The sequence below is a fragment of the Schistocerca gregaria genome, chromosome X, assembly GCF_023897955.1.
Source record: "Schistocerca gregaria isolate iqSchGreg1 chromosome X, iqSchGreg1.2, whole genome shotgun sequence".
NCBI lineage: Eukaryota > Metazoa > Arthropoda > Insecta > Orthoptera > Acrididae > Schistocerca > Schistocerca gregaria.
Window position 1 is genome coordinate 333,896,364 of NC_064931.1, and position 18,726 is coordinate 333,915,089.

Consider the following 18,726-nt stretch of genomic DNA (forward strand, 5'->3'; position numbering starts at 1 on the left):
GCTTTCATATTTCTGAGAGAGTTCAATACCATTAGTTGGAGAATTACCTATCTCAACTTCACAGAAGTGTACACAGCTCTTAGAAAAAATATTTTCGTAGAAAATCCATGATGAAACCAAGGCCTAATGGAACTTACTTTCAATGGCCTTCTCTTTCGATCACCTGATCTCACACTGCAATTTTTTTCAGGTGTATGACTGTACTCTCGTTCAGTTCAAACCAGTAGAAATGAAACCATGAGGTGTGTGTGTGTGTGTGTGTGTGTTTTTCTACATTTTTTCCTTCTCATTGGTTGGCTAATCTGCACTGGCAAGAGAATTCCCACCCTTAGACAGCTGACATACACAATAGTAGGTACAAAGGTGCAGCCACCACTTCACTGCTAGCCCGTCTGAACCATCTTACAGAAAATGACAGTGTTTTATAGCTGTTGTTTTGACAGTACAGTTACTCAAGTTATGATGCGTTGGAGAAATAGGTTAGGGACTCATTTCATGAACACTAACCAACATTTACCTATGTTTTCCCTTACATGAACTAAACAACTTTTGTGAAAAAGTTATCCATATTACACATTGAACCATAGTATACCTCACTATCTGCTGCAGCACAATCAAGAAAAATTCCAAAACCTTAAATTTTCGTAGGAGTACAAGAACAATTGTGTATGACACAGTAAGAGGAACACTGTTTTGAAGGAAAACTTTTCACAGAACTGTCCCATTCATTATAGGTAAGTGCTTGTATTTTAAATTTTACAGATGTCCTTGAAGGAGGAGGGCATTTACAGCACTCCTGAGACTCCTCGGGAAGCAACAAAAGTCATCATATTGGATAGAGTCTGTGTGCCTCCAAAGCCAACTCATACTTGAGCTGCTACAAGTATCTTTTCTTCTTTTATAATTATGTAATGCATGATAGTGGTAATGGTTCATTGACTGGAGCTAATAATGACCTCTCAGAATGACCCTCTTGTGAAAGACAGATTAAAAAGTGAAATTTCTTGAGATAATCCCATTTGGATCACTAGTTCTCTTTCCATTGACACGTAACCATGCACACAGGAGGTCTTGGCATGAAAATGTCTTAAGACATTCTTTTAGTGTAGCCAAGGGCAAGTGGTACTGCATTTTGATGGACTTTCCCTCTGGACCACCTAATCTCGCTTTTCAAGGTTTTTTAAGTTTTTCTCTGTACATCTGAGATTTTTCCCATTTTGATTTCACCATTTTAACTGAAATAAAAGGACATAAGAAAATATCACTCTTTAGTTTCATATTGCTACAAGTCTATGAAAATAGATGGACTATGTACATGTTATTTTAATAATAAAACCAAGAAAAACTTTGCATGTACCAGTACAATACTTGTAATTTTTCCCCACCACTCATTAAAAAAGAATCCCCTGTGCAGTGACACTTTTGATAAGGACAGATTGGAGACGTTTAATAAGTCTACTGCAGAAGCTGAAGTGTAGCTTCATCAGCTTGCTCTGGCTGCCACCTCACATCACATCAGAAATAGTAAACATCTCGAATGTTGCCAGCAAGGTACAGCCCAGCTGCCAATGTGAACACTGCCTAAAAGCCGTGAGAGGACTAGCTAACATACGGCTTACTGTGGGGAAACACTTGCTATATACTTAACATTTACAATGAATAGCTCAAGAATATGCCAGTGTGTGTCTTTTATTTCCCTAAAATGTGAATCATAATGAATTCTAAACAGGAGATAACTTTATATTGAGGAAAAAATAACAAGCATCAAATAAAAATGGTCGTAATGACCTTCAGTTTATATTATTAATGTGTATTTTTGGTGCACTTTGAGAGCTCATGGAAATACGGAATTGTCCAATCCCGCCCATCTGCTTTGACCCATGATGTCACAAATATGTCGGAAACGACCATAAACCACGATTCCAATATGGTGCATATGAAATCGGTATGTACACATTATGAGGACGAAAATACATCGAAAAACAAACACACACACTTTCCACAAAAAGCCTAATGACACTAACAGGACAACCACTGGAAATGGGGTGTTTTTGGGTGGGGGCAAACTACATATAAACAAATTTAGACATCCACCTCATACAAAACGATGAAAGAAACAGACATCACAAAACTCCCCAAATACCACTAAACACAGTATCATCTGGAATCGGACACTTCCTTTGACCTATACAGCTCAACAGCAGCTCCCTATCCCATAAATTAGGATCAAACACTTCCCTTGGCCTATACAGCTCAAAAACATCTCCCGATACCAATATCAACATACACAGCCACACATTGGGATCGAACACTTCCCTTTATCCGTCATATCCATTCCTGAACAAAAACAACAACAGATTAATTTTACTAAATTTACCGTATGATGTACAGCGAACAACACTAAATTAATCTTCACACAAAATCGTTAACTCACTGAAACAAATTCCACTACAAACACAGCCGACACACTAACAATTCTGGATAATGAGCAAAAGCAAACTGAGCCCATTACACCACACAAACGAAAACCCTGAACATACCACCAGAGAGCACAACAAACCACAACATGATGATATCTACAAACACGTCACACTCACAAACCAAACTCTGTGCCGTCATGACATCACACACGACAAAACCCTTACGTCATCGGTCAAAGTCAACGCGTGAGATCAGACGCTTCTGTCGACCCGAGCTCATAGACTGAGGCATTAGAAAGAGTTTGAAACATCATGGTATTTTATTGTTGCTGTGATGAATTTTTATTAGATGAATTTTGTGGAACACAGAGGGAACTAGTTTCTGCAGTATATGGATCTGCAACAGACAAGGACTGGCTACTGAATAATGAAGAAATGCCGGATACTAGAGGTTGTATTTACAATCACACTTGCAAATCATAAAGGATTTTATGAATGCATACTTCCACTAGAGATTTCTGTGTTATTTTATTTGGTCTCCAATAAAAATTACTACTAAATGAAAGCAACTTGTAAAGCAACCAAGACAGCTCCGGCACATCAAAGACCCCAGAATCACTCCTTTTCTTTAACACATTTTCATCAGTAGGATGGACAAAAGTTTCTTTTGTTCTGGTTTGCCTTTGTTACATTCTGGTTATTTGGTTGGTTGGTTTGTAGGATTAAAGGACCAGACTGCTACGGTCATCGGTCCCTTTTTTCAGAAAACTAAAACCACCCACAGAGAATAAAAAACGAACAACAGAAAAGATGGCAGACGACACAGGACAAGAAATACTCAGACAGAGATCAGACAAAACGAATTAAAATCACACAGAGTGTGACGGTGGTTGGCCGACCAGAGAGAGAAAAAAAAGGAAAAGCCAACCACCGAGAACACATTAAAAACTCAGTTTAAAATCGTAGGCCAAAAGCCAGAATCAACACAAAAAAAACATATAAAAAAATGATAAAAACCCCTGCCCAAATAAAATGCAAAACTAAGTCCACTATGACAGAGTCATCTGTTAAAAGGGCAGGGAGCGTGTCAGGCAGCGCAAACGTCTGCCTGAGCACACTTAAAAGTGGACAGTCCAACAAAATGTGGAGCATCATCAAAGCCGACCCGCACTGACATAGAGGCGGGTCCTCATGCCGCAGTATAAAGCCGTGTGTCAAGCGGGCGTGGCCAATGTGGAGCCGGCAAAGGACTGCCGAGTCCCTGCGCAGGGATGACCGCCACACAGTCGCCGTCTCCTTGACGGCACAGAGTTTGTTAGGGGTGGTCAAGACTGTGCCATTCAGCGTCCCATAGCACAAAAAACTTTACGGCGTAAGACTGCTCACAAATCAGTCTCCTGTCTGGCCAGGCGGTCAACATTTTCATTGCCCGGGATACCGACATGACCGGGGGTTCACACAAAGACTACAGAGTGGCCGCAATGGGCAAGAGTATGCAGGGACTCCTGGATAGCCATCACCAGATGAGAACGAGGGAAACACTGGTCGAGAGCTCGTAAACCGCTCAGGGAATCGCTGCAGATAACCAAGGACTCACCTGAGTAGGATCGGGTATACTCTACGGCATGAAAGATGGCGACCAGATCAACAGTAAAAACGCTGCAGACAGCCGGCAAGGATCATTGTTCGTAATGGTCCCCTAGAGTTAGAGCATAACCGACACGACCAGCAACCATCAAACTGTCAGTGTATACAAAGCCAGAGCCCTGATACGTCTTTCAGGCCCTGTGCCAAGTCGAGCAGAAGACAAGGGAGAGGAACACACCATGGGGGTGTACGCAAAGGGGCCCGGAAAGGAGGCGGAACAGGGAAAACCCCAAGCCTGGAGAGAAGCTCTCTGACGTGGACCACGATCGTACAACCTGACCGGGGCAGACGTTCTCGCAGATGGATGACCGATTGCGGGAACAGAAGATGATAATTTGGATGCCTGGGCAAACTAAAAACATGGGCAGCATAAGCGGCCAGTAAAAGGTGGCGCCGTAACTGCAGTGGAGGGACACCTGCCTCCACAAGTAAGCTGTTCACAGGGCTGGTCCAGAAAGCACCAGTGACAAGGCATATCCCGCTGTGAAGGATTGGGTCCAGCACCCGCAACACCGAAGGGGATGCTGAACCATAAGCCAGGCTCCCATAATCCAGATGAGACTGGATGAACGCCTGGTAGAGCTGTAAGAGGGTAGATTGATCGGCGCCCCACCTGGTGTGGCTCAAGCATTGCAGAGCATTAAGATGACGCCAACACATCTGTTTAAACTGCCTAATATGAGGCAGCCAAGTCAACCGGGCATCAAAAACCACACCCAAAAACCTATGTGACACCACCACACCAAGAAGTTTGCCGTCAAGATAAAGCCGCCGCTCAGGGTGAACAGTGCATCACCGGCAGAAATGCATAACACATGTCTTGGCTGCCGAAAACTGGAAGCCATGCGCTACAGCTCAAGACTGCGCCTTGCGGACAGCGCCCTGCAGCTGCAATGCCAATAGAGCTATAGTAAAGGCAGAAGTAGTCAGCATACAAGGACACTGAGACAGACGTTCCCACCACCGCAGCAAGCCCGTTAATTGATATTAAAAATAGGCAGAGACTTAAAACAGATCCCTGCGGCACCCCATTCTCCTGAACTCGGGAGGAACTAAGAGGCCGCGACTTGCACACGGAAGGTACGATACCACAGAAAATTGCATATGAAAATCGGCAGCGGACTCCGAAGACCCCAATCATGAAGTGTAGAGAGGATGTGATGGCGCCACTTCGTATCATACGCCTTCCGCATGTGAAAGAAGACAGTGACGAGGTGCTGACGGAGGGCAAAGGCCGTACGGATGGCGGACTCCAGGCTCACCAGATTGTCAGCGGCAGAGCGGCCTTTTCGGAACCCACCCTAAAACAGAGTCAGGAGGCCCCGAGACTCGAGTACCCAACTCAATCGCCAGCTCACCATCGGTTCGAGTAGCTTGCAAAGAATGTTGATGAGGCTAATGGGGCATTAGCTGTCCACCTCCAAAGGGTTCTTGCCAGGTTTCAAAACTGGGATGACAATGCTTTCCTGTCATTGCGACGGAAATTCACCCTCGACCCAAATACGGTTGAGGAGGCGTCGCTTGCAGTCCAATGAAAGGTGTTTCAGCATCTGACAGTGGACGCGATCTGGCCCAGGAGTGGTATCAGGGCAAGTGGCTAGGGCGCTGTGAAATTCCCGCTCACTGAATGCAACATTGTGGGGTTTCAGGATGGTGAGTGTGAAAAGAAAGGCTCCGATATTCCATGGAGTTGAAGGCCAGTGGGTAATTCGCAGAAGTGGAACTCAGAGCAAAATGCTCTGCCAAACAGTTGGCAATGACTTCGGAGTCAGTACTAACTGCTCCATTCAGTGAGAACACAGGGACGCTGACAGGGGTCCAATAGCCATAGAGGCGTTGAATCTTGGCCCAGACCTGGGATGGAATGACATGGAGGCCAATGGTGGACATATACCACTCCCAGCACTCCTGCTTGCCTTGGCAGATAAGGCGGCGGGCTCGTGCATGCAGCCGTTTGAAGGCGAAGAGGTGTTCTATGGAGGGATGTCGCTTCTCTGGTTATTTGTGAGAAACTGGACAGTTAATTAGCTTCGCTCTGTCTTTACAATACATGAAATCAACCAGTCAGAAAAAAAGGAAATACACGATAATGCTGTTCTTATTCCACGTGTTTCTCATTAATCCACCTTGCCAAAGTGCTAAAGCAAAGGCAAATTTGAATGCATGCGAAAATCAATTTTAACTGTAGGAGTAGTAAAACAAAGCACCAAACAGGGAGAACAGCTGATATTCACCCAACTGTTGCACCTGTCTCCACATCTGGGATGGGGGAACTCCTGCACCAGTGCACAGTGGCTGATGCACACAAATCAGAGGCATGTGTGACTTTGTACCAGTGTATGTGCCTCCTTGGCTCTTCATGCAACAGCTGCATGAATTTAGTGGGCACAAAAAGTTGCACAAGCATAAACTCACCTTTAAGTGAAAAAAAGTTTTCTTTACCATTCCATGAGATGCTGTATGATGTGGTCATTCTTCCAAGGAGAATGCTTTACAGTTGCACCACAGTATGAAAAACCCCTATATAATATTGCTGACCTTTGACAGATGTCACCTGATTCAGACAACTGAAATGTGCTATGCAAATTAACATAAAGAGACATGGGTCATCCTCACCACTGCCTGTACTTTTAGTGTTCTAGCCACCCAATAAAACTGTCCATCACTGTGAAGAAGTTAAGAGAATCCAGCAGGGTGTAGACAATATCTAGATGCAGGTGTACAAAACCTGTGTCAGTAGTAACCAAGTTTCCAAGAGGTGGCTATACATGACATTGCTTTGCGCTTTTGGCAGGGAATGCTCTACAGGGTCCATGGTGGCAGTCTTCCTGCACACCACACAATAAAAAGTGTTCTCACCAGTTCCCTTGTAGTGCATATGCTTAGATGACTACTTCCATACAACACCTCATATACACAGTAACATACGGACGTGGCTGGCTCACTACAACTGAAGGGCCGATGGTCCTTACAGCATGACCCTTGCACTGCACCACTGAGAGGCCACTGAGTTCTATTGGTTAAGATGTGCTGCCAACTTGACAAGACTTTAGCAAACACATTTCCAGCAATAATGACATGCCTAATGCCAGTGGTGAAATGTGTAATGAAATTCAGGTGGTTCAACTGGTCTGATGGATGGCTGTTAAAGGGTTGTAAAAAATCAAATATCACCAGACAATGGTTGGTGTATATAGTGGAGAACTTCAGTCTGAAATATTTTCTGGCTCCATAGGCAGCTAGGAGCTCGGTATAGATTGGTGGCCAAAAGCACCATTATACTGCCAGTATTTTTGGACGACCATGCTGCCGCAGAACTGTACTCACAGAATGGGCGGAAGCATCTGCTATCTGGCACTCCAAAAATACAAGCAGAATATGTGAGCAGCAGAACCTATGTTATACTTACCTGGCAGTTATCTACACTGACATCCATTGCTTCCAAAACATCTAAGGTAGAAATGTTCATCCCACTTTGAAAGGCTTAAATATTATGTGTAAAACACCTGTTTCCACAACTCTGTTAAACTTCAGTTGGTTGATTTTGGTGAATATCGGGTTGGGGGGTCTAACAGCGAAGTCATCATCGGTCAAAAAACTTCAGTTCTCAAATCTGACAGCCAGGTGTGGCGCATTTCTGGCATCCACAGGAGGCAAACAGCTTCATCAGACAATTCTGAACACTCCAAAAAGTGACACAGCAATGAAAAGGATTTTCTATCACCCAGCTCCTTGTATGGTAGATAATTTACATCTACATCCATACTCCGCAAGCCACCTGACGGTGTGTGTCGGAGGGTTTACCCGTTGTATAGGCATTAGTGAAAATGTCATGAGGTCACTTCTCTTTGCCCTTGGTATAAGTCTGCCTCTAGGAAGTTTCGTGACCACATCACTCCCTTAAAGGGCAGTCTAAGATTATTGTAGTGTGGATTTATTTCCTTGCATCTGTATTGTGCCAGTACCAGTTGAGATGAAATGGTTTGTGGCATTTAACCATAGGGCTGGGCAGTCTGTCCATATAAGTTGGGCCCTGAAAGAGAAAAACTGCACATCCGCACTTGGATGCCCCATATAATGTGACTTCATCTCAATGACCTTATTACACGCAGGTAGTGGCAGGCTTCTGCCGTCAATTGTTATGGGGACTGATCTCACATCTAGTGTGACACTTTGTTGATGGCTTAGTTATAAACAAGTTTGCTGCCCTGAGGAAATTTCAGTGTAGTACTTCTCGCGTGTTATCTGCTGCCTACTTTGGTATACCCTGTGTGTAACGCAGCAACCAACACCACTAGCTGTTGCTCTTACGCCCAGAGGAGATCTTGCTGGTGGTACACCAGTTGCCACTGCTCTTGTAGCTGTACATTCTGCAGCTGGTACTGGCATGGTAGTTGTGCCTGCAGCTGCTTGAAATACACCTCTGATGGTGGGCCACCAGTACTCGTATGTTGCAGATGTTCAGTACTTGCACAGTGCACACACCAAGTGTCAGGTTTTGCACCAGGTTTACCGAATGTGGTGCACAAATGCGCTTAGACTGTATACAGTAATGCACATGTTCTACGGCATACAGGGAAGTGCCAACAACTATCGTCACACCAGTTGATAAAACTAAATCACCCGATACCGTACGTCAGCTTTGCCCACTGTCATCAAGGTGGCAGACATTGACAATTCGACCTGATGCAATATGGTGACCATGTTGTCATACATTGAAGGAGCAGACAGGGAAATGCCATTCTACAAAATATAAACAAATTAATTCACAGAAGAACACAAAACTAACGGGACCACCAGATGAATCAGGGGTTTTGAGTGGGGACAAGCAAAACATACAGCAATTCTAATTTATAATACATACTCGAACACTAACTTAAGGAAAAATCTAGTAAGCCAGGACTACACGAAACCCACAATGTTTTTATCATCAACTTCAACTGCCTTAAGTAGATAAACTGAACTCTACTATACCACCACATCCCAATCTACAAGAACTGGTATCGGTAATTTCAGTTTATCTACATAAGTGAAATACCAAGAAACCCCAACTCGTTCCAAAAACTAGTGTTGAAAACTTTACTTATATAACAAGAGCAAACCACCTTAATTAATCATTAACTGAACTAATGACGCAACCAACAAATTCATGAAAAACACCCTCTTCTGTATACAATCAAAAAATTGTCTTGCACGTAAACTCACACGCCATACTAAAAACATCAATCGAGACCCGATTTGCTGCAAAGACTAGACTTTAATTAGATAATAGTGGTAAATTTTCTGACTAGTCATGCACATAAGACATCTTGTCTCAATAAAGCATACAGAATAGCTGGTACAACTTCCACACTTACAGTGTACAACATACGTTAATACGCAAGGAACTTTTGGTACAAGCAGTCACTGACAACAAAACGAATTAGTATTATTCACAACAAACGAGAGTATCGCAACAAACTTTAATGCGATATGTTCTTCAAGTAAAACACATACGAACAAATTCACCAATATCTGACACATCAAACGATTACAAGTAACCAATACAACGATTCTTTGCGTGAAACCCACTAAATGCACTCTACCGATAGCATGCAACACTACATCAAATCACATAAACAAACAGCAACTACAGTTGACACTATAAACTTTGCAAAACAGATAGTACTAACCTTTACAACGACGTGAGAAGGTTGTCACATCTAAAATAGGCGATTTTACTAAGCTTGGGACGCCGGCACCTAAGCCACACAAAATCACACACCCTCTTCCTCTGCCAAACTGTGGCTAACTGCCGTGCCGTCACACTGAGCGTCTTTGTCAAAGATCATCATAGTTCGTTTCCAGTAAGAAATGCCGGTTTCCCCACATTGACTAAAGTGGCGCCACTTAACTTTAGCACAGTTTGACATAACAGTCGCGACATAACAGCGCTCCAAGCGCCCAGTAAGTTAAACTGTTGAGTTCGGTGCGATCGTGAAAACTTTAGCGAATAATACTTGTTTATTTTAGTTTGTACAATGGTTTTCACTAACGGGAGCGTAGAATAGAGCAATAAATTGCAGCAATAACAAGAAGAAGATACCGCATCCGTCTTTTTTACGTTTCCTAAGGACCCTGAGACGTATATACCACCATGTCACTAAACTGCATCGTCAGGATTCGCTTGCAAATTACATGTATATTTATGATAAGTGTTTCATTTTAGGAGTATAAAATGGCTAGTGAATAGCAGAGGAGAAGATCGTATGGAAAAGGCCATGCTTACCTATAAAATAATGTTAAGTTTTGTCCGCTACACATCAAACAAAACCAGTTCGTGAAGGCAGAGAATAATAAGCTTTTGCGGAATGCAGTTAACCACATTGTTTGACATTCCAAATACGTCACCTCAACTGGAGGAGACTGTCACAAAGGTTCGATAATCCGTCGAAAGGTGTAAAACACTCCTAAGGCACAAAAGGAGAATGTTCAACTCTCCATATATCGGAGCCAGGTTCATCTAGTCTTCAACATAGGCCTGCTTTGACGATGAAGTGCTAAAATTAAGCAGTTGTCGGTGTTTAGAAAACGCGAGTGGAGTATCAGAATTTGCTGATCGCTAGACTTCGCGCAAAACTGTAATGGGCCAAGGAAAGTGACTATCATTTTAAGTACAGACAGCAACAGAAACTGTATCAGAAGGATCAAGTGAAGAATTACGAACAAATTTTGAAGACTATAGGATCCCAATATTTGAAGAAAGGTGCCCTTGGCTTGTTATTAAACCAGATTAGCACGCCATCTGCAAGATGGAGAGACAAAACTAAGCTGTTTGTTCTAAATGTATTATATTACAGCAGTCAGGCATAAAGGTTTTATCAGAATATTTTATGTTTCCATCAGTTTGTACATTACAGACCTATGTGGAAGGCATACAAATAAAATGTGATATAAGTGACAATCTTTTAAAGCAGAAGGTACAGAATTTCTCCAACACTCATAAACTAATGCATATGTCATTCGATGAAAAATCTCTGATGGGAAATTTAACATATGATAGCGCATCTGACAGTGTTATTGGCTTTGAGGACTTGGGGTTTACACTCACAGTATATTTCTCCAGGTATTTGGCAGTTGCTCGTCCCACTTAGAATAATATAAAGATGATGTCATACTTGTGGCAACAGGTGACAATGACTAAAACGTAGTAGTATGGAACGATAAACGAGGCGTCGATCCCCTTCGGCGAGTAGAGGTATATGTTTGTGCTTCTTATGTGTGAATCTATGTGTTTATATTCCGTTAATATCAAAGTGGGAAACTGCAGTTCTATCCAACATCACAAGTGTTACTTCACGAATATATTGTAACTTGCCACTGGACTCATGAGGTTTATCCCTACTTGTGCTTATTTTAGAATCATTTTAGAAACATATATGCCTTCTGATATTACACAAACTCTTGCAGGAAAAAAAATAATTCAAATATTTCGTAAATCAAGTAGGAAAGGGATGCAAAAGAAACACTATTCTTACGACGTATCTGAAGTTCTCCTTTCTCGCCACTTGGAGAGGTACTGTCGCTCCAGCTGTCAAACGGTAACAACTTTTACAGCAGTGAGTGTCGCGACTGTTATGTTAGACTACGACTTTTGGCTGGGTTTAAACATGTAATTGAAGTCACACCACATCAAGTGGTATGGCGCAGGGGTGCCGTGTGCTCCTTGTTGCACACGGTCCTATCAAAATTCTAGTGGTACCGTTTTTAATATTGTGTCAACTGAGATTTATCAGATGAGTTTGCACATGGGCGACCAGATTTTTACATGGTACTGTATTCAAGATGGTACCATCTGAAATTTACATGTGTGTGTCAATGTTGTTGCTCAGATTTTGGCTCAAGACATCATAGAAATATTGCCAAAACATGATTTCAAACATACTGGATGTGGAAGTGGATTACACAAAGATATCATTTGGGGGTGTCAAATAAGCTAACACAAGAGTAAGCAAAAAAGGATAAAGTGTTATTTGTAAAAAATTTGAATGAATAAATATAGTTTCAATTTCCTTTTAATCTTCATTTCCTTGTACATGCAGATGACAGATACATAAATGAGCAAAGCTGTTTTATTTTCATTTATTTATTTATGTCTGTGAACCATTCTGTACAATGTTATTGGACAAGTTTACATGATTTTTGAAAAATCTCAAGTTTCAAAAATACATAACTATATGCATACATCAGAATCATCAAAAATAGCATCTATATCTACATCTATATGAATACTCTGCAAATCACATTTTAGTGCCTGGCAGAGGGTTCATCGAACCACATCCACAATTCTCTATTATTCCAATCTTGTACAGTGTGAGGAAAGAATGAACACGTATATGTTTCTGTACGAGCTCTGATTTCCCTCATTTTATCATGGTGATCGTTCCACCCTATGTAGGTCGGTCTCAACAAAATATTTTCGCATTCAGAGGAGAAAGTTGGTGATTGGAATTTCGTGAGAATATTCCGTCGTAACGAAAAACGCCTTTATTTAATGTTTTCCAGCCCAAATCCTGTATCATTTATGTGACACTCTCTCCCATATTTCGCGATAGTACGAAACGTGATGCCTTTCTTTGACCTTTTTCGAAGTACTCTATCAGTCCTACCTGGTAAGGATCCCACACCATGCAGCAGTATTCTAAAAGGGGATGGACAAGTAAGTGTATGCAGTCTCCTTAGTAGGTCCATTAGATTTTCAGTCGATAAACGACGGCGTCATCTGCAAACAACCAAAGACGACAGCTCAGATTGTCTCCCAAATCGTTTATATAGATACGGAACAGCAAAGGGCCTATAACACTACCTTGGGGCACGTCTGAAATCACTTCTGTTTCACTCGATGACTTTCCATCAGTTACTACGAACTGTGACCTCTCTGACAGGAAATCGCAAATCCAGTCACATAACTGAGACGATATTCCACAAGCAGGCAATTTTTCTACGAGCCGCTTGTGTGGTACAGTGTCAAAAGCCTTCCAGAAATCTAGGAATACGGAATCGATATGAAATCCCTTGTCAATAGCACTCAGCACTTCATGTGAATACAGAGCTAGTTGTGTTTCACAGGAATGATGTTTTCTAAACCCATGTTGACTGTGTGTCAATAGACCATTTTCTTCTACGTAATTCATAATGTACAAGCATATATATATATATATATATATATATATATATATATATATATATATATATATATATATATATATATATATATATATATATAATTACTAAAGATTAAAATTAGTTTTTACATGTTTTCAAAGTTTCATATGAGACGTTATATTAATTTTTTGCTTCAAGGAATTATTTAAAACAGTATAGACAAGTTTAAATCAAGTAATATTTTAGTGTATTTTTGAAACTAGACCTGTTTTCAATTATCTTTATATAAATTGGTAAACTGTTGTAAATAAGACATCCTGCTTTTACAGGCTCTTTGTCAGTTAATTCGAAATGGCTTCCTTTAGTATGATAATCATTTTTATTTCTTATTTATAGTTATGCATATCTCTGTTTAACATAGCAGCATGGTTACTTTTTACACAAATAATTGTTTCATTAATTTATAGTAACTCTGCTGTTAATACATTTAGTTCCCTGTATTTACTTCTGCAGGGATATCTAGGAGATAGTTTTGTTATTCACCTTACAGCCTTCTTTTGTCGCTTTACTACTCGTTGTATGTGTACATATGCAGAATTTCCCCAGGTCAGGATACAATATGAAATTTGCGAACATTGTTTCCAGTGTTTGCATGTTCATTAACGTTAACAAATCGTTCAAATTGCTCTGAGCACTATGGGACTTATCATCTGAGGTCAACAGTCCCCTAGAACTTAGAACTACTTAAACCTAACTAACCTAAGGACATTACACACAACCATGCACTAGGCAGGATTCGAACCTGCGGCTGTTGCGGTCTTGTGGTTCCAGTCTAGAACTGCCTAGAACTGCTCGCACACAATGGCCGGCTATTAACATTAACATTTTTCTCGTAATAAATACACTTTAACTTCGACAAATATTATTTACATGCTTCTCCTATGTCAAGTACCTATCCACTGCCACACCCAGGAATTTATAAGTTTCTGTCTCTTTTAGATCCAAGTGGTTTTATTTGTGTCTGTAAAAAGATTATTTCCTCTGAAACAGTTGTTTCCATTTTCAATATTTAGAGTAGCTTGCTTCTGTCAGTTATCTCTTGAAACACTACTTACAACAAATAAAGTGTCATCTGCAGACATGACTGCATTTCCATCTACTATTTTGGGCATATCATTCACATGTAAAATAAAAAGTAGTGGGCCCAGCACTGGTCCTTGATACACTTCATATTTAACGAACTCAAAACCTGGGTAGACATTTGTAATAGTATAGTTGACATTTTGTTTTATATCTACCCACTGTTCTCTGTTTTCCATGTTGTGATATCAACTGCTTTCTGCTTTATATCATAACACTTATAATACTTAAGCTTTTTTTAATAATGTATTGTGGCCCTCACAGTCAAAAGCTTTTGAAAGGCTGAGAAACCTATCACAAACGTTCTTTTATTTATATAGTGCCTTAGTTACACGTTCTACAAAATCAGCTATTGCTGTATTTGTGGATCGACCCCTTTCTACACCAATGCTGAGCATCATTCAAAGTATTGCATTTTTCTATAAAATTTACTATTCTGTCTTTAAGTATACATTCTATTATTTTAGATAATGCAGGTGTAATAATTATTGGTTGGTAATTACCTGGATCTTCCTTGCTGCCTCCTTTGAGAATAGAGCTCACTTACTATTTTTTAAACACATTGGAAATTCCTTCTTCCGTGGGTAAGTTTACGAGAGAAACAGAGCCTTTAACATCCACTGCAGGCAGCATTTAATTAGTTTAGTAGATATATAGCATCTAGTCCCTCAATATTTTTTCGTTTTAATCGATGTACTGTTTTTACTAATTCCAGTTCATTTATTGGCAGAAGGAACAACCTTTTTATTTCATTAGCAGTTCATAGTACGGATTTTGTCCATTACCACAGTATAATGTCGGTTTAAAAGATTACTGACCTCTTTAGGGTCTCTGATTTCTTTTCCATTTTTCTCTGTAGTTATGTTCCCACTGTTTTTCATACCTAGGCACTCCCTGTCTTTATGTGCGACCATATTATCTTTGTGACGTTATTAGAAGTTTTTATTTTGCTTATGTAGTAATTACATCACGTGTCTTTATCAATTTCTTATATGTTGTTTTCTTGTCCATATAGGCATCACACTGTGCTTGCATTGGAGTCATCTAAGATTTTCATACATAGTTTTTAGCTCTTCCCTCTTTTTTTACATTTGTTGTGACCAAATTTCTACTGCACTTAACATTTGTATTCCTACATGCTAATGGACATGCAAGATCTATGCAGTAGGTTAATGTTTTGGACAATCATTCCCATTCCTTATTTATGTTTGCTGTTTGGTATATATACCTTCAGTCTTTACATTGCATTAATCTTTGTAACCTCCATAGATTTGCTTGCTTTGTTTATCGCATGTTTTTAAAGATATTTTCTGACATTGCTATCTCATCGCCAAGGGGCCACGTGTTCGATTCCCGGCTAGGTCGTAGATTTTATTCACTCAGGGACTGGATGATGTGTTGTCCTCATTATCATTTCATCATCATCACTGGAAGGCAATGGGAAACCACCGCAGGAATCACTTCCCAAGACGCTCATGCAGTGGACCTCTCTGACGAGGCTTCCCACGTGCAAGACCTGCCATAAGGCAGAACACAAATTACTTTTGTGTCTCATCTGATATCACTGTTAATACCCCTGGGTGCTCAGCAAGTGCTGTGTTTGTGACCTGTACTTTTGTTTGTATTGTGGTATATTAGTAATTACATGATCTATTAATGTCTCTGTGTTATTACTGCACCTTGTGGAGCTATTTACTACTAGAATTAGATCGTAAGTATTGATTAAATTACTGTCATGTAAATTCGTGTGACTAGTGTCTCCGGTCAGGTAGACCATTCGCCGGGTGCAAGTCTTTCAATTTGATGCCGTTTCGGCGACCTGAGCGTCGATGGGGATGAAATGGTGACGACTAGGACAACACAACACCCAGCCCCCATACAGAGAAAATCTCCGACCAAGCCGGAAATCGAACTGGGGCCCGATTGACATTCTGTCGCGCTGACCACTCAGCTACTGGGGACGGATTAAATTACTGAAACTCCTTGAATAACAGCTTCATTTCAGTTTGTTAATGTTTAGATCACTTGCAACTATTATGTGTACGAATTGCCTAACTGCTTTGTCTCACAGAACTTCTTGCTCTTTTAGAAAACCGTTTACCTGACTGTTCTGTGATATATATATCCCTAATATCAAACGCTTTTCTACCTTTGAGCGCTGTACTGATACTGATTCAAATAGCATTTCTGTACAGTTGTCCACTGTCCATGGTATGCAATCCCTCACTGCGTTGTAACATATACTGCAGCTCCTACACCTTCATGTTGACATCTACAGAAGTACTACCAATTTTCATAGCCCTATCACAGCACTCTGTGTTGTAAACAAAAATTTCATTTTCTTTTAACCCATGCTCTGCGACAATAAATGTGTGTGGTAATTCTGTTGCTTCTGGGACTTCAACCACATCTTATTTACTTGATACATGCTGCACATTTTGATGTAAAATTCTTATAGTAGAAAAATTTATATTTGTTTCTAAATTTTTACTTCATATTTTTTCCCAGCTGCAGGTACATCCCAACTACTTCTCAGAACACTATTCTGATGGTCATTTATCCTGTATGGGAGCAGGGGGACAATTTTCTGGAAAAAAAATCGTTTACAATTTCACCAGTTAATTTTTGTCTGTTGGGTGTGGTAGCTATACTTGTATCATCGGCAAAAAGTACCAGCTTTGTATCTTCGTAAATATAGAATGGCAAGTCATTAATATATGCTAAGAACAGCAGAGGACCCAAGACGGAGCCTTGCAGCACCCCATTCTTGATTGTTCCCCAATTTGAAAAATCACCAGTTTTTTGCATATTATGTGAAGTGCTTATTTCAACTTTCTGCACTCTTCCAATTAGGTATGATTTAAACCATTTGAGCGCTGTCCCATTCATACCACAGTACTTGAGCTTATCTAGAAGTATTCCATGATTTACACAATCAAAAGCCTTTGAGAGATCACAAAAAATCGCAATATATGACTTCCGGTTACTTAGAGCATTTAATATTTCATTAGTGAAAGTATATATAGCATTTTCCGTTGAAAAACCTTTCTGGAAACCAAACTGACATTTCGTTAAAACTTTATTTTTACAATGGTGGGAAGCTACTCTACAATACATTAGTTTTTCAAGAATTTTGGATAAAGCAGTCAGAAGAGAGATTGGGTGGTAGTTGTTGACATCAGATGTATCCCCTTTTTTATACAGTGGCTTAACAATGGCATACTTCAGTCTGTCTGGGAAAATACCCTGCTTCAGAGAGCTATTACATATGTGGCTAAGAATCCCACTTATCTCTTGGGAACAAGCTTTTATTATCCTGCTGGAAATGCCATTAATTCCATATGAGCTTTTATTCTTGAGAGAGTTTATTATCTTCCTAATTTCAGAAGGAGAGGTGGGTGGAATTTCAGTTGTATCAAATGGTGTGGGTAAGGCCTCTTCTATTAACTGCCTTGCTTCTTCTAATGAACATTGAGATCCTATTTTCTCTACAACATTTAAAAAATGATTATTCAAAATGCTGTTTGCCAAGTTTTCATTCGCTTTGATGGTAATGCCATCGTCCTGTACTGTTGGTTGCTCTGTCTCTCTTGTGATAATATTCCAAACATTTTTGATTTTGGTATTAGAGGTATTAATCTCAGACATGATGCACATGCTTCTGGACTTTTTAATAACCTTTCTTAATGTATCACAGTGGTATTTATAATATTTGGCTGTTTCTGGGTCATTACTCTTTCCTGTTGTTAGATACAGTTCCCTTTTCGCTTACAAGATATTTTTATTCTTTTAGTAAGCCACGGTTTTTGCATGGTTTCTTATAATTAGATTTAACTACTTTCTTGGGAAAACAGTTTTCACATTATCTTACAAGTGTACCATGAAATAAGTTATATTTTGAATTAGCATCAGATTCGTTGTACACCTCATCCAAGTCTAACTGCTGAAGATTTTCTCTGAAATTTGTAATTGTTGAGTCATTAATTGAACATACAACTTTGGAGGGTAGTTTTGAATTACTGAGTGGAGCTATGTCATATACTGTAACTAGCTGAGCACCATGATCAGAAAGGCCATTCTCAGCAGGGCAAGAAATTATGTTTTTAAACTTATCTTGGTCTATAAAAGTGTTATGTATCAATGTGCTGCTGTCCTTTATTACCCGAGTAGGAAAATTAATGACAGATGTCAGATTGAAAGAACCTAGCAAAACTTCCAGGTCATTCTTCCTATTACCCTCTTTCAGTGAATCAACATTGAAGTCCCCACAAATAATAATTTGCTTTACCCTGTCTGACAGATAGCACAACATGGCATAAAGTTTTCCAGACATTATTGAAAGTTTCCTGAAGGGGACCTATATACTGTTACAATT

The 18,726-nt window shown here is 40.2% G+C and overlaps 1 protein-coding gene across 1 annotated transcript in view; it reads right to left on the reverse strand.

Annotated features, from left to right (window-relative positions):
- LOC126299363 (UPF0587 protein v1g245604) overlaps positions 1 to 9,884 on the reverse strand; it is a 138,661-nt gene extending 128,777 nt beyond the window's left edge. Inside the window, exon 1 of the mRNA XM_049991224.1 lies at positions 9,740 to 9,884. The gene's annotated coding sequence lies outside the window, so the exon portion shown is untranslated. The remainder of the gene's footprint in view (positions 1 to 9,739) is intronic.
- Between the last annotated feature and the right edge of the window lie 8,842 nt (positions 9,885 to 18,726).